General features: G+C 36.3%; 1 long non-coding RNA gene across 8 annotated transcripts in view; it reads left to right on the top strand.

Moving 5' to 3' along the window:
* Positions 1–12360, top strand: part of LOC121496030 — a 51657-nt gene extending 39297 nt beyond the window's left edge. For 3 of the 8 annotated variants that reach the window (XR_005989091.1, XR_005989098.1, XR_005989093.1), the window contains 2 exons: positions 4025–4189; positions 5902–12360. This is a non-coding gene — a long non-coding RNA (uncharacterized LOC121496030). Of the gene's footprint in view, positions 1–4004; positions 4190–5901 lie in introns of all 8 variants that reach the window. The other 5 variants (XR_005989096.1, XR_005989092.1, XR_005989097.1 and 2 more) reach the window with 5 other exon arrangements.
* The last annotated feature ends 13721 nt before the right edge of the window (positions 12361–26081 follow it).

Below are 26081 nucleotides of genomic sequence, written 5' to 3'. Positions count from 1 at the left end.
TTATCTTTTAAAGTTTGGATTAGTATTTAAAAGGACCATACATAATATTTTGTTGTTACCTCTTAAATATACCTAAACATAGAACAATGATATCTACTCTCAGCTTTTTTAATGCTGTTGATTCATTAAAGAAAATGAGTCAGTTGTTGAGGTAAGCAGAATAGCCCCCCAAATGTGCACATCCTAATTCCCAGAACCTGTGTATATAATACTTTAGAGGGAAAAGGGGTTTTTGCCATTGTGGTTAAGTTAAGGACCTTGAGGTGAGAAAAGTTTTCTTGGTTATCCAAGTGTGCACAGTGTAATTACAGAAGTACCTAAAAGTGGAAGACAAGCAGGAGAAAATGTAATGGCAGAAGATTGGTCAGAGACAGATAATATTGCTGTCTTTGAATATGCGGCAAGGGGGCCACAAAACAAGGAATTTGGGTGATTTTTGTCAGCTGAAAAAGACAAGAATTGTATTCTCTGCTAGAGCCTCCAGAACAAATGCACCACTGCCAATGTTTTGTCTTTAGCTCAGTGACACCTCCATCAGATTTCTAACTTAAACCATAAAGCAAGAAATTTGTGTTGCTGTAAGCCAGGAAGTTTTGTGTGTTTTTTTTTTCTTTTGTGATTTATTATACCAGCCACAGAAAATTAATGTGGTTGTCTGGCAGGGGATTTCCATTCTAGATTCTCTGTTATGTCAATTAACTTTTCCTATTTTGTTTTGCTTTTTTTGGCGGGGGGGGGGGGGGGTATAATTTGGCTTTAGAATCTTGAATACATTTAGATTAGATATGTCTTTTTATGGCAAAATACTTCATAGGTGGTGTTTTAGGTCTCCATATTGCACAAAGTCCTCCCACATGCAATGTCTGCTTATCACAGACTTAAAAAGTCTGTGACTGATCATTGGGCTTAAGTGGTGGCATCTTGCATTTTCCTTTGTAAATATCCTCACATTTCATCTAATGGCTTAATATAGTGATAAACAGTGCCCAAAACACTTATTTAACTAGCATTTACAACATAATGATTTTTTAAACTTCATCATTACCAGTGTATTATTTGGGATTTACCTGTAAAGAATATATATAGATAGCCCAACGTGGGGTGTGAACTCATGACCCTGAGATCGTGACCTGAGCCAAAGCCAAGAGTTGGATGCTCAACTGACTGAGCCACCCAGGTGCCCTGTATATGTATATTTTTATAAACTGAGTTGGTGGGGTTATGCTGAAATAATTTGTACAAGAAAGTCTGGATAAATATTTAATTATTTCCTTTTAAATAATTTTTAGAATAAGGAGTTGAGACTAAGTTTACTCTGCCTTCATAAAGTGAGTTGGATTTTAGATTTCTTTTTTCTTTTTCCTTTTTAAAAATATCATTAGGAACTTACAAGTCCCTAATGTTTTAATATTAGGAATATTAGTGTGTTTGATCCTATAATTACATACTATTTATATAAATAGGTATGTATTTATATATACCTATATGTTTATAGTTATATATGTAATAATTGTGTATTTAAATTGTTCAGTTTTTGTCCTATTCAGGTTGAAGCTGTGTTCTTTTTGTTAAGACCCAAATACTTGCATGGCTTCCCTTTTTAGTAATAAGATATCACAGTATCATCTTGTGTATTTCCTACTCAGCTCTGTAATCAACCATTTCTCTAATCAAATATATTGACATATATATTGCAGGTGATCCCTTTGAATGTTTTTATTATCAGTTACTCGTTACTCAACCAGTTCTCTACAGTTAGACACTTAGGTTATTTTCACTTCTTGCATAGCTATGCCATCTGAAACACAAGTAAACATATTGAACTTAGTATAACTTGTCATAATATTTTAGCTTTTTTTGATAGATGTAGAATTTAGGAATCAAATGGCCACAATCATAGAACACACATTTTTTAGATAAATTTTATGCAGTGGATATTATGTTAGGCATTATAGAATAAAAAGGTAAAGCAGGGCACCTGTTTTAAAAAACCAAAGGTTGCTATTTGAATGATAAAAATACTATGTAAGTATTGAGGTTAAGCAGGAAATACCTTCATAAAGATGTATGTTTCATGGTTTCTTGACTACCATGTGGAAGAAACCAATAGGGCTCTGCAAGTTGCCTAATACTGAAATACAGGAATTTGTGGTTAGCAGAATATTCATTAGGAGTATGAATATGATACTGAAATGTGAGAATATGACAGATAGTAGGAGAATAAATTGGAGAAAACATTGTTGAAGAAAAATTGTATCAGACAGGTTAAACAGGCAAGGAACTATTGAAGTATAGGAAAGAGAGTTAAAGAGCTTGTGTGTGGTGGGGTTATCACTGGCCATCCATATTTGCTAATTGGCCTTGACTGACTGTAAAGGATATCTTCTGGATGATAGAGACTTTAGAGTAAGTTCCCCGCCCCCCAAAGTTAGCCTCCAACTCTTCCAGAAAGAATGGTGCATGGGGGTATTAATCTCCCTGGATGGTTACATTGCAAAAAGATGGTTTCCAGGTAAGTGAGAAAGACTTTTCCTGGGTCTTAAAGCTTGCAAGAGACTTTTGTTTTAAAATCTATTTATTCATGAGAGACAGAGAGAGAGAGAGAGAGGTAGAGACACAGACGGAGGGAGAAGCAGACTCCACGTGGGGAGCCCGACGCAGGACTCGATTCCGGGGACTCCGGGATCACACCCTGAGCTGAAGGCAGGCACCCAACTGCTGAGCCACCCAGGCGTCCCTTAAAGAATATATATATAACTTTTAAAGGAGATACATACACACACATGTATTACATATACATATATGTATATGTAAACATACATTATATACATTATAAATATACATTATATAGATTGTATATATTATGTACAATATAAATATACATTATATATTTGTATACGTAAAAGGGGGGCAAAGAGTTTGTAGTCAAAATTTTTTAGAGTAAATGCTCTGAGAAAAGAGAGGTCTGGGAGATTTATGGTCAGGAAGAAATGATCTAAAATGTAATCAAACTAAGGGAAGCATTAGTCCATCCTTGTATTTCATAGTATAAAATTTTGTGAAATTACAGATCAATTGGGTTATTATAAAGTGAATCTAATTGCAGTCATTTATTTTGCTATAGTCTTTGTTGATTTCTGTTCCATAAACCAATGTAGTTAATGTTGTAGGATACAAAGAAAAGATGATGCAAACTAATTGCAAATTTAAAAAAATTAGAAAGTTAATAAAAGGGGCAGTAAGTGTAAATTACAAACAAAGCCACTGATAAAATTATAGCAGATATGGAAAATTACCAATTAAAAAAAAAGAGAGAACCTGCATGAGTAGTGACATAATATGTTTCAACAGAGTGATTTGAATGTCAATAGATGAAAGAATTGTTGAAAATCTGATAAAAGTCAATAACAAAATGATGAGGATAAAGTCAAATGCAAAATGATGACTGTAGCTTTACCCAGTCTTACCAGTTGTCAGCAAATTACTCCTTAGATGTAAGCAATTAAGCCATAATTTTTAAAGAACATTACAAATCATACTCACAACTTAAATATGATCATTGTAAAATAAGATAAAATAGTAAAAAATAAGATTTTTGTTTGCAAGGTAACATCCTAATGGTTATTTTTGTTAAATATGTAATAGTTTTCTTCCCTCCATTTTGTGTGGATTAATTTTTGTCTGTATCATTCACAGATAATGAGACTTTTCCAAAATAGAAAAAATTTTAAATTTTGGTAACAGATCTTTGATAATGGGTATAACAGAAGGCTAGAATCCTTTCTTTAGAAGCTAAACTAGACCATTTTCCATTGAATATTTAAAAACTGTACAAAGTAGTACTATATATTGCTATAAGTACATTCACACAAGGATATTCCTAGGTTCAGGACCATGATTTGGTGGGAAGGGAATGAGGTGAAGGAAATAAATAAATGGTAAATACATCTCACATCTTAAAAATATCTAACATCTTCTTTCCTTTTTTTTTTCCTTTTTTAAAGATTTTATTTATTTATTTTAGAACTAGAGTGCAAGCAAGCAAGCACGAGTAGGTGCAGGAGCAGAGGGAGAGGGACAAGCAGACTCTGCTGAGCACAGAGCCCAACGGGGGCTTAACCTCAGGACCCTGAGATCATGACCTGAGCCAAAATCAAGAGTTGGATGCTTAACCAACTGAGCCACCCAGGTGCCTCCCTAACGTCTTTTTTCTTAAAAACAAATTAGGACAAAAGTTACCTCCTATTAAAGCTGAGTGGTGGGTAAATGAATATTTTATTGTATTAGGTTGCATGATTTGTTTTTTTCAGTTTTAAAAGAAGAAAAGACCAAAACTTTTATCTTGCCTGTTTTTCTAGCTAGAATGTAATCTTTTAGGGGGAAAATGCCTTATTCATTTTTGTTTTGTTCCACCTGTTTAAACCAGAAATAGGCAAATAAAAGATGCTTAACTTCATGTGACGTTGAATTGGAATGTCCTTAAATTATGGATTTAGGATTTACGGTAATTAAGTGACTTGTGCATTTAAGACACCTCTTAATATTTCTCTAATGTATGAACCTAGTAATTGGTAAATTCAGCTATGCTGATAAAATTAAATGCAGAGCAGTAATGGTGGTCTTATTACAAAGGGGATTGAATTTTGCTTCCTTTAATAAAAAATGCAAGTGCTAGTGTTTTTCTCTCTGTCTCTATCTTTTTCAGGACTTCAGTTGTACAGAGAAACTGAACAAATTTATTAATCTTTATATTAGCACAAAAAAATACTATATTGTTCATGCAGCTAGGTACTATTTCTTTATATTTATATTGCCATTTATATTAAGTAAATGGCAGTACTATATTTATGAAAACAGGAAAATGGAATAGTTTAGTTTTTAACAAACTGGTAGGGGAAAAAAGTAGTTTTAATTCAAACAGTTTTGAATTAATTCTCTGTGCCAGCACTTCTCCGAGACATGCATTTTGCCCTGAGTGAAATGAAGCCTCACAAAGTTCTTAATACCCACGCATAGTGTCCCAAGGGTTTAATGATGGGTCTTACCATGACAAACTAGTGGAAGCTCCAGTTCTCTTCGATATTTTGCAATGGGTCAACACAGAAATCTGGACTTATTTTAGTGTAGATGTTTTATTCTCATATCCATTTGTTTGTATAGTTAAACTCCACATATTAAATAGTATCTTCCTCTGAAACATTATTACAATGTTATGATTCAAAGAGAATTTTATTTATTGCTTTTGTCTTAAGGAAATTCATCCTTTAGAAACTTTATGAACTATTTTAAACAGACAATAGACATAATATCTCAAGTCTTGTATGCCTACCACCTGCATTTAATAGGTGACACTGTATTTCCTCTCTGAAACTAGGAGTTAATGGTATTTGGAGATTTTGACTTATCAGCTCATTTAGGTTTCTAACATCTGAGAATGTGATGAAAGCTACAGATTCTCTCTCAAGATAATTTGGACATATACAAAATTTTATGTCCAGCATTATAGTGTTATGGACTTTGCATAGTCTAAGTTAAAGATTTGACACTATGCAGACCCTGTCTGGATAATCCACTGTGATTAGACTTAGGGTATCCAGTGACATAGATAAGTTAAAAAAATTATGTGAGTCCTTCTTTAACGAAAGGCAGCTGGGATGTTAAGATTCAAAATTATGAAGACTTTAAATAAATTGAGACAATTTTAAAATAAATGGAGATGATTTTAAAATACTGTTTGAATAAACAGAGCATAAGTTGATGATTCTGCAGGAAAGTCCAGAAAATGTTTTCAAGTAGTGTGAAACACTGTCATAAAAATACGTGTCCCTATAGACATACACATGCATGCCAGTGTGTGTATATATGTGTGCACATGAGTTATTTCTGGGTGTCTTCTGACAGGATGTGAGGACTAAGCTGGAGAAAATGAGTCATTAAACATTGCATGTCACTGTGATCAGCTTAGACAAGCCTTCGTGGTTTCTTCTACATTAAGCCACTGTGGTAAGACAGAGGAAAAAAAGGAGTATGTATTATTTTTTATGAAAACTTTCACATATTTTTAAAAAATATGCTGTAATGAAATTTTCCTATTCCCGAAAATGTTTGTTCAGTAACTTCCCATCTATGACCTTACTTATTTTAGAATGAAGCCAATTTAGATGCAGGGGTGAATATCCTCAAATTACCTTTGAGAGCCAGTTGTTGCATAAAATGTATTTTTACTGTCGTAACAGCTGATCACAGTCTAAATTGCTTTTGATACATGAAACGCGTCCAGTAAGGAACTCACTGTGTAACTGTACAATGGGGAATTCTCCAAGTGCACTTGTATGTAGTACACAGTGTTTGTTAAAGGATAAAATGTAGTTTTGAAGCTTATGCATCCATTGCTAAAACTAAATTGTATTCTCAACGATTATTTAAGATGTTGATGAAAAAGATTTTGTCGGGGAGAAATATTTTGGCATTGTAATTACTTAGAGTTAACGGTGTATGGGGATAATTAGAAATAGACCAACTTATAATCAGTTTTGTTACCAGTCTTAATGTCTGTGCAGACAATGCATCCTTTATTGCCTGCTCTGACCACCTTGTCCTTGTATACCTTGTATACTACTTTAGGCACCAAGCACTGTGTTAGCTAGCAAGGCTATAAGTCAACAGACCTTAGTGCCAGGTCCATATCTATAAGGAGTTTGGTTTATGATGTGTGTCCCATCAGTTAAACATCTGAGTTTCAGTTCTGCTATCAGTAAGATAAAGACTGTCCAACCACATGATTTCTGAAGTTCAGTCTCTGAATTATTACTACCTAGTATATAATAATAATAGCTGTTGGAGTATGTCTGTGTATTTGGAGCCCATAAGCAGAACACTGGTGCGGGAAGCACACACCCATCTAAGTTCTAACCACTGCACTGTCCCCCAGCCTTACATGAGTCCATTAACCTTGGATGGTATATCAACTTCATTATTATTTTATTACCTGTGTTGAACCTGGTGATCCAATATTTTTGGGGTTTTTTCCTTGTTTGAGTATCATTTAATTATCCTATTCATAAATTCCTCAGAATATTCATCATACTGCTTATTGTATATATTGATTAGCTTAATTGTGATGAAAGAAATAAAGAATGGGAATTTTGTGATAACTAGTGTAGATGAAGAAATTGAAGTTCAAAGAGGCTAAGTGTCTTCCATGCTTTGTAATTGGGGAACCTCAATTTATTATATATAGCTAAATGTCACTGGAATTTATTATCTTGTCCATTTGGGCATAATTTATGTAGAACTATGTTAATGTAAACTATGTTTATGTAGAACTATGTTAAATCATTTTTACGTGATTTTTAGAAATTGTGTCTTAGTCACATAACTATAGCAGTTTTGAGCTGCTGTAGCAAAAATACCATAGATTGTTTAATACTAATCTTAAGCAACCTATGTTGATTTCTCACAGTTCTGGAGGCTGGAAGTCAGAGAAGGTCCCAGAAGATCTGGTGTCTGGTGAAGACCTGTGTCCTGACTTGTAGATGGCCACTTTCCACTTGCCTCCTCACATGGCCTAGAGAGCAAGCACTGGTGTCTCTCTCTCTTCCTAGAGAATACTAATCCCATCATGGGGCTTTGTCCTGATGACCTCACCTAAACTAGATTACCTCCTAAACCCTCTTGCCTCCTGATATTCTTTTATTGGGGGTTAGGGTTTCAACATGATAGATTCATGGGTACATAAGCATGCATTCCATAACAAATTGTAATTAACTTTGTATTCTTTTCCTAAACTTGTTTAGGTATGACCTTTCTCTAAGATTTCACCCCAAATGTACTCCCAAAAGATCTTCATGATTTGATAATTCCCATTCTTACTAGAGATAAGGCTAGCTACTCCCCATCCACCAAATCTGTCCCCACATCCTGTGCTCTAGTCATATTTACTGAAGTCCTGGTTATCTTGTTTCTCTTGGACTTAGTTATCTCAGGTTGCCATAACGAAATGCCACAGACTGCCTAGTTTAAACAACATAAATGTATTTTCTTACAGTTTTGGAGGCTGGACATCTGAGGTCAAGGTATGGGCACATTTGGTTTCTCCTGAGGCTTCTCTCCTTGGCTTGCAAGGGCTGCTCTTTTGCTATGTGCTCATGTAGGCTTTTCTTGATGCACATGCCTCTGGTGTCTCTTCATCTTATAAGGACACCAGTCCTAACAGATGAGGACCCCACCATTATGACCGTACTTAATTCTGAGTACCTTAAGAAGGTACTTTAAGACTTTAAGAAAGTCTTTATCTTCAAATACAGCCACATCATCCTTTGAGTTTTGGAGGATACAGTTACATCTATCCTGCCTCATGGCACTGGTTATGTCTTTAATCTATATTGTTAGTTGTGTTTAGAATTAATCTTGCCCTCAACAGCTCCCTACCCTCATCTGCCAAATGGGTGGAAGGTACTAATCCTGTGTATCCCTATCTCTCCCTTTATCTGTCTGATCAGTATTTGTCTATTTCTTTTCTTTATACTTGACTGGACTGTGAGCTTATAAACAGCTGAGTGTGTATCATTTTCAAATATAAAACTCTAGGACAGTGACTGTAAGCAGATGTATTATGCAGCCCATAAAAGCTTTTTTAATTAGTTAATTAATATAATGGTTTTATTTCCTATAAAGGTTTTTTTTTTTTTTTTTTGAAGTTCTGGAAATTGCCCTGCATGTCTTTATCCTAGATAGTAGCAGTTTAGATTGTGCCTTCTTAAGATCACTTCTGCTCGGAAGAACATCCATGAAGAGGTTAAAACACAATATGCATTTAAGAATACTTGTGGAATTGAAGTGAGAGGTCTCCATAATAACAGTTTAGAAAAATTATATCAAAGAGAACTGCAATAAATGAAGTATGTTGGGATGAATTAGAGCTGAGGGGATGACGTGTCTCTGCTGTGGCGTGACCACAGAGCATTCCTGATGACAGGTGTGTCCATATTGCTGAGGCCTGGATGTACAGCTGACACTTGGATAATGGGTAAGTGATGTGGTTGTCAGGAGTGGAGAATAAATGAGGAGTCTCCAAAAACAAAACAAAAAAAAAAAAAACTACCAAAAAACACGAAGGTGAAATGATTTCATTGGTGTTTGATTTCCTCAAACAATTTCTTGATATCTCTGGGACATTTTTCTAAATGACTTGCTTGTCTCGGCCTTTTTTGCTTTTGAACCTACCCTTGGCCGCCAAAGATTGTCAGTAAGATCTGCTGGTCCATTCCATAACTTAAAATTTAACAACATAAAAAATTTAATTCCTGAGGCTTCTAAAGGGAAGAAGAAATTGAAGTTACAAAGAATTTTCTATGATTTCACATCACAGTGATTTTTTTTAAAAGTTCTTTTTTTAAAAATATTTTATTTATTTATTCATGAGAGACACACACAGAGAAGCAGAGACACAAGCAGAGGGAGAAGCAGGGAGCCTGATGTGGGACTCGATCCCGGGACTCCAGGATTACGCCCTAGGCTGAAGGCAGGCACCAAACCAGTGAGCCACCCAGGGATCCCCTAAAAAGTTCTTAATTGAAATAATGTTATTCACTCATTTAACAGCCTAGTATTTGTTTCATATCATTCATATTAAAAGCCAGAATCCTAATGATGGTTTACGAAGCCAACCTTGTGCTGACTTCACTTACGTCTCTGACCTCAGGTCTACCTGCCTTTCCTCCTTGTTCTCCAGCACATAAACCTGCTTTCTTTCTCTCCAAAGCCCTTGTGACTCTCAAGACACATTATCTAATATATTAATTCATTTTGTGTGTTGTTTCATCTTTTCTGTTAGAACACAAATTCATGGCCAACATTTGTCTGTTTTGTTAAATGCTGTATCTTTGGTGCCTACAAGAGTGTTTGGCACATGCAGATCCAACATTCAGTAACTTACTGTTGAATGAATAAATATGATGCAAATTAAAGATGGGATTTGTTTGGAAACAAATGAGATTGTAAATTTACCACTAGATATTGGTACAGGAAAACAAAATCAGTAACATTTTGTTAAAGCATTGCCTTTACACTTGTGTATAATCATGTTGAAGAAAGTTGATTTTGTTTTGTTTTTCTTAGGCCACTCTTCATTTTAATAGGATAGTCCTTGGTGTAAACAATTCATGATCATATTTATTCACTGAATTTGCATTGGTAATGGTCTCTGTATCTTCAACAATAATACCTTCATCTTTTATTAAAACTTGCAGGATGCAAATAGAGTAAGAATAAAGGAAAATACAAGGGGAAGAGGAGAAAGATCAGATAAGCACTTTTTGTGACTCTACATTTTTAGCCACAACAGTGTTTCTCTCTGTATTTTAAGAGGTACCTTCATAGTTCCCTGCTGAGGAAGGTGGCCTGAACCCTTCTTTCTTGAGTGTCTCTATGTGAGGTATGAGGGGAAGAAAGAGTAAGGGGTTGATGATTTGTAGAGAATAGAGCATCTTCCCTTTCCTTTCCACATTACAATTTATCACTTTTCTCTAGGAAAATAAAGCATTCATTTTACTTAGGAAATTTTCAAGATAGGCTTTTCACAGGTTACAGTAATCTTTTTTTCTACATGCAATATACCTTTTCATAGAAAATGACTTTTGAAAGCACAGCAGGAAGGAAAAGGCATGATGGTCTCCCTGCAGGATTGCCTCTTGTTACTGTAACAAGAGGATGAACGACCAGAAACACAGCAAGAGGCAGGGCATGCTTGGCAGAAACAACAGCTCAAAGACAAAAAATATAAAACATCAATTATGTATTAGAGAAAGGTGTTCAGTTAATGATCACAGCAGATGCAGCTTTGTTTACACACACAAAAAAAATTAGTCTGCCCACAATTCGTGTTCAACCTTGAAAACACAGTCTCATTAGTCAGAAAGAATCTGCTCTAATTATTCTTCAAATTAGAAATTCCTCAGGGAATGTGGTCCATTCTAGCTCTCTGATAAGGACTGCTCAAGAGGGATTTATTGATCCTGACTTTGAGAAAACCTCATTGCAAATCCTGTGCTAACTTGTTTAGGAGGATATTACTCTGAAAATCCTTTCCCTTCTTACTGGGACATCATTGAGGCACAGAGATATCTCAGACAGTCCAATATTCATTATGAAGCTAAGTAGGAAGTCAAACATGAGTGAAAGAAACCAGTTGAGTAAGTTGGCAACTGCTTTAATCCGTAAACATACAGTCATGGTAGCAACTGATACCTTTATTGAGTTTACAAAGCCCTTCTCATATATCTTGTATTGGTCAGTCCTCTAAACAGTATTATGAATTAGGTAAGAGAATTGTGTATCTGTTTTTGACACTAGCTGCTACCAATTTTACCTTAATTGTAGGAAAAATGAGATTTTGTTGGGCTGACCGTCCTGAATCCAACTGTGGCTCATAGTGGAATTTGGGATTAAATATTATGTGGAGGATTGGTGAGATAATGAATCTGCTTCAAGGACATCAGAATACCAGGTAAAGCTCACAGATGGCTTGCTTCTACTTTTTCTGGAGAGTTTTAGATTCCAAGTAGGCTATTAATAAGTAAAATAACAACAAAATATATCTAAAGTTAAAAGAAACTTATAGTAAATGAGCATAACAATAGCTGGTAACTTTAACGAAAGAAGTCTTATGAACATAGCTCTTGGCATTAGAAACACATATATAGTTAGATAAAACCAAATTTTAGTGTTTTAGGATAGCCTTTAACATTACAAGTGTTGGGGGTCCCCAAGGCTACTACCCTAAGACTCATTTGCTAGATGAACTCCAGAATTCAAAACTCTTGTACTCATGAGCATGGCTTATGAATGTGAAAGGGTATAGATAAAAATCGCCAAATGGAGAAGGTGCATGGAAGAAGGTCTTGGAGAAACCAGGCATATGTTCTTAGCTGTCTTCACAAGTGGAATCTCCCAAGATGCCCTTAATACTCCCATTAGTCATGATGTGTGATCACGTGGGTGAAGCTTTGCCAGCAAGGGAAGCTCACCTGAACCTTGGTGTCCAGGTTTTTTATTGGTGGTCAATCAGGCAGGCATTTCATGTGACTTATATATGCAGCTACTCCACGAATTAGATTCCATATCACCAAAGAGAAAAAGGAGAGGTTTGCTATAAATCACATTGATAACTACCTGGTGACCTGCTAGATTATGGCCCAAGGCTGCAGGCAGACAAAAATACTCTTATTAGGGAAAACTTCACACAGGCTCAGAGCTCAGCTGTCGTGAGTCAGCAAATGGCAGTTGTGAATAAAGGCTAGATTAGCCCTTTCCTGTGCACTCTGTCATCTCAATGCAGAAACACTAAGACCATTAAGTGAAGGAATATTCTTTGAGAGCGGCTTCCTCTCAACCATTATAAAATCGTTCAAATGCTCTGTATATATTGATCATTTGTCTTTTATAAATTTCATGTAGTACAGTTTAACATTTTTATTGTATTTTCTTTGAAGATGAACTGAATTCATCATATTATTCTAAAAATGTACTTTTCCATAGTAAAATCTATTGAGCTGTCCTCATAATAACTGGATCGGATTACCCTTTATCTGTCTCCTTTAGGCTAAAAGACACACTAAGAACTTTTTCTCCTGCCTTTCTTCACCAGCCATATTTTATAAACTTCTTTATCTGAAAATGAGTACCCAAGCTATTTTTTATTTTTCCTAATTATATGATAATTTACTCTTTACCTATCTGCCTTTTAAAAAGGCATCTACATTGTTATCAAGTGGTAGGGTAGCATGTATATGGTTTAAAAAAAAAAGTTTCAGTCCAACATTATTTATGGTTTTTACCTTAATACTTCTAAGTAATATGCTTCTTGCTATTTCTTGAATTTCCAGTTTTGGACAATATTGACTTACTAATAAGAATAGGGAAGATGGACATTTATTTCTCTAGTATCCAATAAACCCTCCTATATTTCTAGAAGAGTTATATTTGGGAATGTTTAAATTTTATGTGTTTCAAGGCTCTTGGGTGGTTCAGTCAGTTGAGCATCTGCCTTTGGCTCAGGTCATGATCCCAGAGTACTGGAATGGAGCAGCACATTGGGTTCTCTGCTCAGTGGGGAACTGGCTTCTCCCTCTCCCTTTACTTGTTAATCTGCCTGCTTCTGATCACTCATGCTCTCTCTCTCTGTGTCAAATAAATGAATAAAATCTTACATTTTCTAATGGCTTTATAATGTAGAATGAGACATATAGTGTATCATGATTTTTATTTTCCATAATTTTATGACTTACCTGGAGTGAATAATTGTCTTTTATTACTTGCTTAGGTTTTTTCCCCCCAAGATATTTGTTTGTTTGTTTGTTTGTTTATTTATTTATTTATTTATTTGAGAGAGAGGAAGAGAAGAAGAAAGAGAAAGAGAAAGAGAAAGAGAAAGAGAAAGAGAAAGAGAAAGAGAAGAGAAAGAGAATGTGTGAGCATGAGCAGATAAAGAGGATGAGAAGGGGAAGAGGAAGAGGGAAAGAATCTCATGCAGGCTTTACCCTAATGTTGGAGCCCTATGTGGGGCTTAATCTTATGATGCTGAGATCATAACCTGAGGTGAAACCAAGAATTGGATGGTTGCTTAACCGACTAAGTCACTCAATTTACTTTAATTTTTTAATGTAACTCTTAACCAGTTTAATCAGAATTCATCAGAGAATCAAAAATATCCTTTAATATGATCCAAACTATCAAATCATCTGTCAGTTTGTTTTTCTTGAAACCTTCCTTCATCCTGTACTCTGGGCTGATTTCTCTTTAGGCCTCTGCAAGCTACCAAACTGAGGCTTCCTTGTATAAACAAGCTTAGAATTTTTTGGTTCTTTTCCTTTGGTGGTTTTATATTTGCAGGATTCCATATATTCTGACACCAACTAGTTTACTGCAATACAATTCTGATAATGATTCAGAGTTAACACAGATCCTGCAGTTAAAGTACATGGTTCTCAACTGCCCTCACTTCTGACACCAGTTCCACTTTGGGACTCCCAATGCCACCCACAACTCTGACCCACTGTCTTCAAATTCAGGGGTTCCCAGGGGAAACCAAACGCAACTGAATATGATACAGCTATACTGAAAACATGATTAGTTACAATTCTAGATTGTGAAGAGTAAAATCCCAAATTCCCTATTCAACTACCTAAACAGTAATACCCAAAGATATACTTTCCAGACCAGGAAACAATGTATTTATTTCTAAAAAAAATAGTGTCCCAAAGTGAAATAAAAATTTAAAAGTAGTGTGATCATGTTCAACAATGTGCTAGAAAGACTTCCAGAATTCAGAAAGTTACTCTTCTTAGAATTAATTATAGAGACTACTTTGGGGGTAGGCCTGTGGTAAACCCAGTATTTTGGTGCCCTCTGCCCATGAAATCAGAGTGTGTCATGCTCTAAGCACATCACCAACTAGGAAGCTCTTGTGAGCCTTGATGTACAAAGTTTTTATTTGGATTTTATTATGTAGGTGTAAATGATGTAATCACGGGCTACATGAGTGAACTTCCCTGGAGGCTGGGCTGACTCAGAGTCTCAACCTTCTGATCACATGGTTGCATGTGGTTGGCCTTTCTCTTAGCCTGAGCACTAATCATCTCATTAACATGTACTGAGGTGTGATCTAAGGGATTCATGATTAACAAAGACCTTCCTATTATTTGGAAATTCTAAGGATTTAGTCTCTCTCTCCAGGAACCAGAAATAAAGGACACATTTCTTATTATACAATGCCATTTCATCCCGTTTCTTGGTTTGTTACATTATTTTGGTGGAATGTCTTTGAGAAGCTTTCCATGGTTCATAGGAAGTACAGTTTTTCTGAGATATTATCTGAAAATGTATCTCTGTGTCACACTATATGGAGAGTCTATACGAATATAGGCACCAATATTGGAAATAGTAGTCTGCCAGGAAGTGCTATTTCTGGTCAAATTTTTTTTAAAGATTTTATTTACTTATTCATGAGAGATACAGAGAGAGAGAGAGAGGCAGAGACACATGTAGAGGGAGAAGCAGGCTCCATGCAGGGAGCCTGATGTGGGACTCAGTCCTGGGACTCCAGGATCATGCCCGTGGCCAAAGACAGTCAGACACTCAACCACTGAACCACCCAGGTGTCGCTCTGGTCAATTTAACTGAACAAAGACAAACACTGGCTGTTTGTCTGACAAACTGAGACACTGACAAACAGTACAGGGAGAGACATGGTAGGCAAGGTGTAGTTTACCATTCTAAGTCCTGCCATGATCACACTACTTTTTCTTTTCTGACAAGATAGTTATCTCTGATTATTCTGCTTCCTATTTCTGAAACTTTTTTGATATTTTTAATCTTCTGTCATTTTGTCATTTTTTCTGTTGTTTTTGTTCATGTGACTTTATATATTTTGAATATTGCTTCAGTAGGGATTTAGAAAGAAAAATAAACCTATGTTTAACTCATCACATTTAATTAAAAGCCTCATGTTAATCACCACACATTTATTTAATTAGCTTCATGCTGTCTTTTTATCACATGGCATCTACATTTGTAGTTAAAGTTGTTTGGTTTTTTTCTGTTTGTTGCTTTTACTTTATACATACATATCTCTGCTAAATATTGAGAAGATACTGATCTACCAGATTACCTAATTTATTATTGCTTTTAACTTATAGCCTCCAAAAATTCAGCCTTACATCTTTGGTCAGATCTCTAGAATATTCACCCTTGTATTGGATTCCTACAATATTGAGTTAGGTTGAAAAATAAGATTGTATGATTTTTTTTCTTTTATGTACTTCTGAGTCTTTAACATGTTTTTTTCCAGATACCCTTGGGATAACATTTTCTGTTAAAATTATTTCCTTGGCTAATAGAAAAAAAATAAAATTGTGTTATAAAATATTTCATTTCCTTACTGGGTGCAATATATAATTTTTATGCCATGTTCTCAGGGTAATAAATTGCAGTGTTTGGAATTAACATTGTTAGTGGAAGCAGAACTGTTTGCTTAAAGGATTTTATGGGACAAGGCACTTAAATACTCACATGATGTTTAATAGTTCTGGTTCCTTTACTGCTCTCATATTGAGTAACTGATCCCATAGTAATTGAAAAATTTCATCCTGAACTAGCACATAGTGAGTAACCAGTGGCTAGTATGCTCATCACCTTGATACATGATGATATTGTTGCCTTTATTACATAGTCGCAGAAGAAGCTTCTATTATAGTTTGGGGATGCGTGCTACTTCAAGCATACCCACATCTCCAAGACTACTCCTTGACTCTTACTTGAGATGCAGGTGACATATATAAATGAAATGTTTCCAGGAGAATCTCTCTGGGATATCATAGAATTCATGATAAGTAGGTGGAACAGAAATAAATCCACAGTTTTCTTCCTTTCTTAAAGGAACAAACTAAAGCAATAGGCATATTTTGGGTCAGTGTCATAGGTTGGAGGTCTAGATAAAATGGATTAGGACTAGGGATTAGAGGTTAGAGGTTAGGGTTAGGGTTAGAGGGTGAGGGTTAGAAGGTTAGGGTTTTTACATATAGTAATTTTCACTATTGCTCAAATTCTGTTTTTGAAAATGTTCTTTAAATCATCTTATCTCTTAGAATGTTCTCAGTGAACTGACATTATCCTATGGATTATATACTTGGTTGGTGTATTTGGAATAGATATGAAATGTTGAACTTTTCTTTTCTTTTTTTTTTTTTTTAGATTTTATTTATTTATTCATGAGAGACACAGAGAAACAGGCAGAGACATAGGCAGAGGGAGAAGCAGGCTCCATGCAGGGAGCCCGAGGCAGAATTCAATCCTGGGACCCCGGGATCATGCCCGAGCTGAAGGCAGACGTCCGCTCAACCACTGAGCCACCCAGGTGTCTCTAAATTTCTCTGTTTTCAGACATGATAGGCAAAGTACGTCCTTCCACATCCTTTGATGTCTTGTGAAATTCCACAATTTTCATTTCTTCTTTAATTAATAAAAAATCTAGGTCATTTTCAAGCTTCAATCTTAAACTAAATTTAAATTTGTCTTCCTTCTCCCCCTAGTTGTAGGCTTGAGTTGTCTTTGCTTGGAATAAAGGGGAAAGGCATGGGCAACCATGGTAAATACGTCTCTGATATTTTAGCTATATTACCAGTGTTGGAGTCACACAGGCATGAGAGAAGGAATTTTTATCATAAGCAAATTTTAGTGGTCATGGGGAAGTGTAATTCTGCCTGATTTCATCTTCAGCTGGTGGATCCTAACTCCACCAATGTGATTGTCTTTATCTGGATGTGTGCATGTTTCTTTGGCAAGAGGCTGAGTTTCATCTCATTCCCTCTTATTGCTGAAGAACCTTCAGAGAGGATTGGTTGATTCTCTTTCATTCTCACCAGTAGTGTCTGTCTTCAGGTCATTCTTGTGAAAATAAATGGTCTCTTTATAGACTTGATGGCCTTGAATGTTCTCTAGTGTTTGCCACCTCTTCTAACATTTGTGCCTCTTGAGAAAAAATACCAAGTTCCTCTTCCAAAGTTTTGGAAGGAAGCTTTCCAAAAACTAGGATTGCGATGGGGAGAAGGATTATACTTTTTCTCAAAAATCTTGTAGATTGTTGTTTGCTCTTTCTTTTGATCCAGGCTTTCCCCTAAAATTTTAAGGACTTAAAAATTCATAGACTAGAAATGGATATAGAGCTCAGCATTTACATATTGCCTCAGATTGGCAATGGTTATATGTCAGGTATTCCATAGAATGGCCTCCAGTGATCAACCTCATTCTACCTATGGCCCAAGGATGGAATTCAGGATTCTACAGCTCATGAGTTGACTAGACAGGGGAATGAAGTGATCATCTTCCTTTCTTCTCAGTACCTCAGATCTTTATGAGTGGTTCAGCTAGATCTACCTCCTGTGAGACTTGAATTGAGACTTGGAAAAATTCTTCTTCACTTTACCTGCAGGGACATTTCTTCCCCCAGCACTAATGCTTACTTCCTATTTATTGGAAAGCTTTTATGTTTGTATTGAAAAATCCTCTCTCCCTTCCCTCTTTTTTTTCCTCCCATTAAGTTTATCAGAGAATTGAATGTGGAGTGGCCATGGCAGTTGTAAGAGAGAAGCATGTGGATGATGATAGTAGATCTAATTTTATCAAACCTTGTTATGCCCTTAGGCATTGTGTCTGTCCCAGTTATGTTTGGGAGTAGTCCTTAAATGTGTAATGATTCACACTTTGGATTTCAATATTTGAGCCCTAGTTAAAAGCATACTACAATTTTATTACAGTTAAATGAACCATGGCGTTCTTAGAGACAGTGTGGAAATCAGAGGTCAGCAATCATGGCCTATAGATATCTGCTACCAGCATTTTTGTATATAAAAGTTTTATTGGAGCATAGCCATGCTCTTATGGCTGCTTTTGTGCTATGGCAACAAAACTGGTTCATTGTGATAGTGACTGTATGGACCTCATAGCCTGATTATGTTTTTTATCTGAATCTGTACAAATAGTTTGCTGATCCCAGGTCTAAATCACTTCTCTGTCTATATTCTTCAATTTATCACAATTGTTATAACTTTCATAATACAATTCTGCATAAAATTAGAGTATTATGTGTACCAAGGAGAGGTACATACGTGTTTAAGGCTTTTGGGTTGCGTTACTAATTTCTTCAGAAATCAGTGCACACTCTAGAAAGGACTAGGGGAAGAAGGGATCAATACAAGATCAGCGATTGAGAGCTGTCTCTATGCAGGTAGTCCTAAAGATGGGATAATAAGAACAAATTAACTTTAGAGAAATCGTAAGCATTTGATATGATGATGATTGAGCATTCAGCTTAATTCCTGATTAAATTTTGACACCTCTATCCATATGGAAATTTGATAGATACTTAGAAAATCTAAAAGTACATGAAAACCCATTAGAAGAACACTTACTAACCATAAGGAGCTCCACAATCACTCAGATGGCACATCCAACAGCAATATAGTAGGTGCATGTTTATTTTAAAAAGCACAAAGATGATCTTCAAAAACATTACTCTTTTTAAAGGATATTTTTTTAAATTTATTTGTCAGAGAGAGAGAGCACATGAGCAGGGTAAGCAGCAAGCAGAAGAAGCAGAGTCTCCACTGAGCAGGGAGCCCAATGTGGGGCTGGATCCCAGAACTCTGGGATCATGACCTGAGCCAAAGGCAGACACCCAGCCAACTGAGCCATCCAGGCATCCTAGAAATATTACTCTTCTAATGACAACCAATAATTATGTTAATGATTATTGACCACTCCCAAATATGAAAACTGAATTCAAAATATTTAAAATTTAATATTCACTCTCCAACACCAAAGAAACAGACCAAATGCAATGGATTGGTAAGAGTTTTATGATACACTATTAGAACACCCTTGGCCATAGGAGATACATTAAGAGTTAAAAGTATAATTAGATAGTAAACTATTCAGTACTTTGTTTTTACAGTGAGTTTAGTGGAAAGATGTGAAACACACCATGGAGAACCATGCATTCTCTTCTTGAATCTTAGACTCTGGAATTCTCCCCTGAAATCTGAGAGCGTGGATCTAAGAGTAAAGGGTCATTACTGAAATTCCAGTTAGGTCTATAATTAGATCTGGAATCTGGTGACCAATGGCTCTTAGCATTGTGTGGTACTAGCTTCAATTCTTGCCTATATTGTGTCTCAGATCCTACTTCTAGGTTATAACTTGTTTTTCACTCTAATTCTCTGGATTTCCCCTCCTTTAGAATTTTTATTATGTTGTAATCTCAAGACTCAGTGGCTGATTCCTACTATTTATGGTCAGTTATCCCAAACATTAAATTTTTCTCTTGTATGTTCAATACCTTTATTAGGTATTGCTAATACCTGCTAATACCTGCTAGCCACTGTGGAAATTTCTTTACTGGCCATCATTTTTGTCATGCAAACCATTTTCTGCAGTGTACATGAGGCTGCTATGTGTTGAGTGATATACCAGGTTCCTGCTCCTAAGGACCTATCAACCAGGTCCTACCACACTATCCTTTCCTAGTGTGTGAGCTCTTTGGAACTTGACTTTTTTTCTTTTCTGCTGTCCCATGTTTCCATGGGAACCATCTAGCCCTGTGGCATTTGTCTAAAATACAGCACGCTATAGCTGACATAGGATTCAATATTTTATAAGATGGACCTAAAAATGAGATCTGTATTGCAGTGCACAGTGAGAGAAAATAGCTGGATTTAATAGTCTTGTGTACAAGTCCTGGTGTGTGACTTTCTGAAAGTTACATAATTTCTTTGAACTTTACTATCCTCATCCATAAAATAAAAAATGGAGGGACGCCTGGGTGGCTCAGCATTGTGTGTCTGCCTTCAGCCCAGGGTGTGATCCTGGGGTCCAGGATTGAGTTCCGCATCAGGCTCCTGGCATGGAGCCTGCTTCTCTCTCTGCCTATGTCTCTGCCTCTCTCTTTGTGTCTCTTATTAATAATAAATAAAATCTTTAAAAAATAGAAAATTCATGTGAATTTTGGAGTTAGAATGGGAAAGTCAAAGGACATAATGTACATAAAGCATTTAGTTCATTGTGTATCCCATAGTGCATATTCAGGAACAATTAGCTCTCTTCTCCTTGAAGAACAATCTATTTTCGGTAAGGATAGTTTTATTGTAGAGATTGTTTGTTTTTTCAGAGTTCAAATAAAAAACTTGGGGGATTGATGTATGTAGCAGAAGCTTTAAAAGGAAATGGGAAGTTCTTTTAAGACTTGGAAAGTTAAAAAAAAGAGCATCTAATGTATATTAATGTTTAGTTAGAGACTCTTCTTGAATTTTATTATGTTCTAAGGAGCAAAGCCAGAGGTTAATGAAGATCTGGTAGAGGTGAGGTAGTTCTGGCTAACTCTACCTGGAAAAGGTTCAGATAACTTACTTGGGCTCTTTACTGTGTTTAAGAGAAACACCATAGTTAAAGTAGCTGAGGAATCGATCAAAGTTTCATCATTTCAGGAGAGTTACAGAGCCAGATTTAGAGCCTGATATGTTGGTTTGCCAGAGAAGAACCCACAGTTTAGAATTCAGGGCATTTTCTAAGTAGAAAATGGTTCTTCTAAAAATGCTGATGATTAAAACATGGCAAATGATCACTTGAGTTGTTTGCAGTGGGATCGCATATAAAGTTAGGATGGGGTTGTAAATAAAAGATATTTGTACTAAGCCTATAGAATTGGGAAATTCTAGGCTATTTCAAACCAGTCGTCAGTTGACTTGAGTTCATAATCATAGTAAATTAGATATTTTCCATGAAGCCACATTATATGTTGGCATTGTGGAGAGAGCACTAACTTTTGTCTTTACACTCTGATACTTGGAGTTTAGAACATATGAATGAATAAGACATGAAGGAAGGGGAGGTGGGAGAGGGATGAGAGGGTATAACATTATCCACTTTATACATAGAAAGGACAATGTGGTTTTAGATGTGTAGTAACAATGGGCTTCCTAATGCTTTACTTCTCTTCTAAACATATTCAGACAATAGCATGACAGGATAATTCCAGGTCTGCTTTTTTAGGGCAGGGTACTTATACCAAGCATGGTGGAGAGAGAAGTGGGAAGTACCTCTCACTGAAGAGCAGAGGTGGCACAGAGTTCTTAGTTGCTTCCAGGATATATTTAGTTCCCTCTTCCAAACTTAGCCAGAATATCAGAATGGGGCAGAAAGTGAGAATAAAGCCAGTAGCATTATTCTGGAAGAAATCTTATAAAAAGTATAATTCCAGGGTAATAGTGGCCACCTCTAACATGACACACATTGTATTTGCTGATCATTGTTAGGAGACCAATTGGAACCATGTTTTATAAACACTTGAATAACAAAGGAGGCATCTGAATATTATGGTTTTGTAGGTTTTCTTCTAATATATGAGCTCAGCCCTGTTTTAACAATATTTACAAATAGGTGTTGTCCAGACAGAATGTTCTTGGGTTATGTAGTCTGATATTTTTGGAAGTGAAAAGCTGAGTAAACTTAGCTACAGAAGGTGATACATAACATGGGGAAAGCAGCCCACTATCCAAATCTGTCACTCCACATATCAGTAAGCATATTGGAGGCAGAAGTCATGAGTTAAACTCCTTCCTTGATTCTTCTTAGCCTCTTGTGAGATCACTTGGTTTTCTAGAAAATGCCTGGGGGTTGGCATATGTATAGATTTTTATACTTGTACTGAATACCTGTGACTTTTACATCTCTATATTACAGATAATAAGGTTGAGAACATTCTATTTACAAGAATTTCTCCTACACTGCACATTGTATTTATTTGAGAGTGATTTCTTGATAAGCTCATCTAAGATAGATTCTGAATCAGTGTGAGACTGTGTGTCAGATAATACCAGCATTATGGAGAAGAAAATGAATCTCTTCTCTAGGTGACAGGCATTCTTGTTTGTTTTCTGAGTAGGAGAAGGGTATTATGGAAGAGGCAGATGAGACAGAAATGTACATGTTTAGAGGGAAGGCACCCAACAGCCCTCTTCCTCCATGCTTTCTCATTGCTGGTAAAGTTTACTAAAATTCATTCTTTGCATTTTTGAAAACTCCATATTGGGAATGGATCAAATACCACAGCATGAAAGAGAAACACATGTGAAACCACAGACATTGGAAATAGAGGGTAGGGACGCCTCAGTGGCTCAGTGGTTGAGTGTCTGCCTTTGGCTCAGGGTGTCCCATGTCAGGCTTCCCACAGGGAGTCTGCTTATCCCTCTGCCTGTGTCTCTGCCTCTCTCTGTGTCTGTCAAGAATAAATAAACAAAACCTTTAATAAATTATATATATATAAACACAGGGTAATCCTCAGTTGGTAGCAGAATGAGGCTTTTTCCACCTGGAGATTTCCCAGTACCCGGACCTTGCTTTCAAGGGCTGGAGAGGCCCAACCTCCATTAGGTTTCAGGTGTGTGTATGCGTACCTGCAGCAGCAGTTTCTTTTATCCTGATACTCTCCACAGGAAGCAGGATGGATTTGGCTTCTGTGCAGTTACTGAATTGGAGCCAACAACTTACACACAGTTGCTGTCTATAGCACTTGTCTCTGCATTTCTAGAAGATGAACATAGATGTAACTCAGCAGTGACGTCATAACCATCCTGCCACCCTTTGGAGAATTTATGTGTGTCTGTTACCTCACAGACATCAGCAGTGGAACTATTGCAGGGGGAATTGCTCTGTGGGTCTGCAGGGGAAGGAAAATGAAATGGATCAGATTTCCCAGAATATTTCCAAGTTGAGGTGATTTTTTTTATTTGTTTTCTGATATGGAATATGGTTTTTGTTTCTATGGCTAAATTTCAAAGAGATACATTTCCAATATGCCAGGCTACATGGATAGTATGGATGTTATGTTACACAAACCCAAAGACATGGGTTAGCAGTGAACTTCTTTGTTCATCAATCCTGTACTCAGACATGCTCAATCTAGTCCTCTTTAGCCCACTGTTTAACGCATTGCATATGCTTTTAATTTTCTAGTGTGGTTTTTCTTTCAGACTACTTATTTATTTTTAAAAAATATTTATTAATTTTAGAGCATACAAGTGGAGAGTGGAGGAGAAATCCTCAGTCCGACTCTCTGCTGAGCACGGAGCCCCACTTGTGGCTCCATCCCAGGACCTTGAGATCATGACCTGAGTCAAAATCAAAAGTGGGACACCTAACCAACTGAACCAACCAGGCACCCCATAGATTTTTTTATTTATGCCTGATGAGTCTTCAGAATTTCTAGTTTTTTATGAATTAATAAATATTCTATGAGATTGAAAATCTAGTATAATTTATAAATATGATAAATAAGTTGTGTTTATTTAAAAATAGAGCTTCTTTAGTTTGCTCCTCCCACCCTAGTTAATTTCCACCCCCATCTTTAGGAAGAGAGGCTTTTCATGGTACTTGGCATGCAATAATGGATTGGCACAAAGTAATTATTTGTTGAAGTGACTGGCAGGGTACAATTCCTTCTCTTACCAATGTTGTTCCTTGTGTGTTTTTAAAGGTTTTTTTTTTTTTTTAAATGGCTTTTTATATTCTAAACTCTGATTTGTGACACGACCTCTATCTTTAAACACAAAGTCATGGGATATACTTTCATCATATATATATATTAAACTTATATGAATTTATATTTCCACACTTTCCCCACAAAAAAGAAAATGGTTATAATTTAGGTACTACAGATTCTTCTCTCCTTAGCTCTCTGAATGGGTGAGTGAGAGATGGAAGTTGAGATTATTTTATTGGTTCTGATGATATTGGTTCTGATGATTCATAAATCTTTATAAATCCACCATTCTAAGTGCTGTTCCTGTGTTTAAAGGTACAAAGATGTCAGCCAGCTTCATGTGGTCCTCAATCAAATAAATGATATCTTATTCCTTATTTAGGATTCTTTACTGTTTTGTAAATATTAGAGGAAGGCAGGTCTATGTTTTATGATGTGGCACTTCCCTGCAGTATTACCAAGAGTTTTTCACTCTTCCTTATATAACCTAAATCATCATAAAATGAGATTTCATTACCTGTGTTCTCTTTCAGTGCATAATCTACTACATATGGACATATATGCATTTGTAAGAATGCATGCACATGTAAGAATAAGTCAGTATCTGTGATAGTGTATATATATATATCTCAATATGTTCGATATTTCATATCGTATGTTCGATAATTTCATGTTACGAATTACAGGTGAGGAAAATTTCAAAAATTGTTCATAGTTAGAAAACCTGAATTTTTTTTGAATTTCACTTCACGTTTGAATGAGCAAACTTGATTCTGTGTTTCTCTCCTAACCTCATATTAATACATTTAATATGTATTGCTACAGTAATCTGTGATGTATATGGACCATTTTTTATACAACCCATGAACCCTTGAGGCTTTCTTGGATCTTAGAGATGTGGGAAGACAAGGCCTGTAACCACAATTTTCCAACTGTGCAGGTCTGATACCTTCCTACACCCTCTACCACAAGGGCACATGGGTATCATTCTTTGTCTCTGCTGGGCTTCCCTGTGAACTCAAACACCGATTGTATCTTGGTCTCTTTGACCTATTTATTGATGGTCAGTGGGTAATCAGGGAGGGAGCTTTTCATACTCCACTCAACATTCCACTATTATTCCCAGATCCTCCTTCTATGCCTTCTTTCCCTGAGCTGAACAGCCCTCCCTCACTCATTTTCCCTTCTGCTCACACTCCCTGGGAAATCAGCCATTCTTACTCATATTCTTAGGGGTTGCTCCTTCTGTGTCCTGAAAACAAGTTGATGTCAGAATAATTTGTTTCTCAGAGGAGAAAGGAAGACTGATGAAGGACATTTATGGGTTGTAGCTCAGCATCCTTTGGTTCATAGTGCCATCCTGATCCTATCCTTTTTTTTTTTTTTTAAGATTTTATTTCTTCATTCGTGAGAGACACACACAGAGAGAGGCAGAAACAGAGGCAGAGGGAGAAGCAGGCTCCATGCAGGGTGCCAGATGGGACTTAATCCTGGGTCCCCAGGATCACGCCCTGGGCTGGAGGTGGTGCTCAACCACTGAGCCACCGGGGCTGCCCTCCTGATCCTATCCTAATATTCCTGGGAAGTTAGTTGGGAATCTTCTCATCTCTATAGATGTCTTTGGCTCATTGATATTGGCAGTGGTTTCAGAATTGTTGGAACTTATCAGCTAGTAGCAGTTATAGAGCCAAAATATCAGGATTGAATTTCTTGAGTGACCTAATGGAAGCTCAGGCTGAGTCCTTAGTCACATTTTTTTTTTTTTTTAGATTTTCTTTTATAGAAATATTAGTTTCACATTAAAGTGAGTGGAAGGTACAGAGATTTCCTATATATTACCTACCCCCACATATGCACAACTTCCTCATTATCTTCAGAGTCAGTGAATCTACCCTGACACATCATTATCATGTAAAGTCCATCATTTACATTAGGATTCACTCTTGGTATTGTCTGTTTTATGGCTTTGGACAAATGGATAAACACATATAAT

Source organism: Vulpes lagopus, chromosome 7 (assembly GCF_018345385.1).
Source record: "Vulpes lagopus strain Blue_001 chromosome 7, ASM1834538v1, whole genome shotgun sequence".
Lineage (NCBI taxonomy): Eukaryota > Metazoa > Chordata > Mammalia > Carnivora > Canidae > Vulpes > Vulpes lagopus.
Note: the sequence above shows the minus strand (reverse complement) of the source record. Positions and strands in the feature narration are given on the sequence as shown.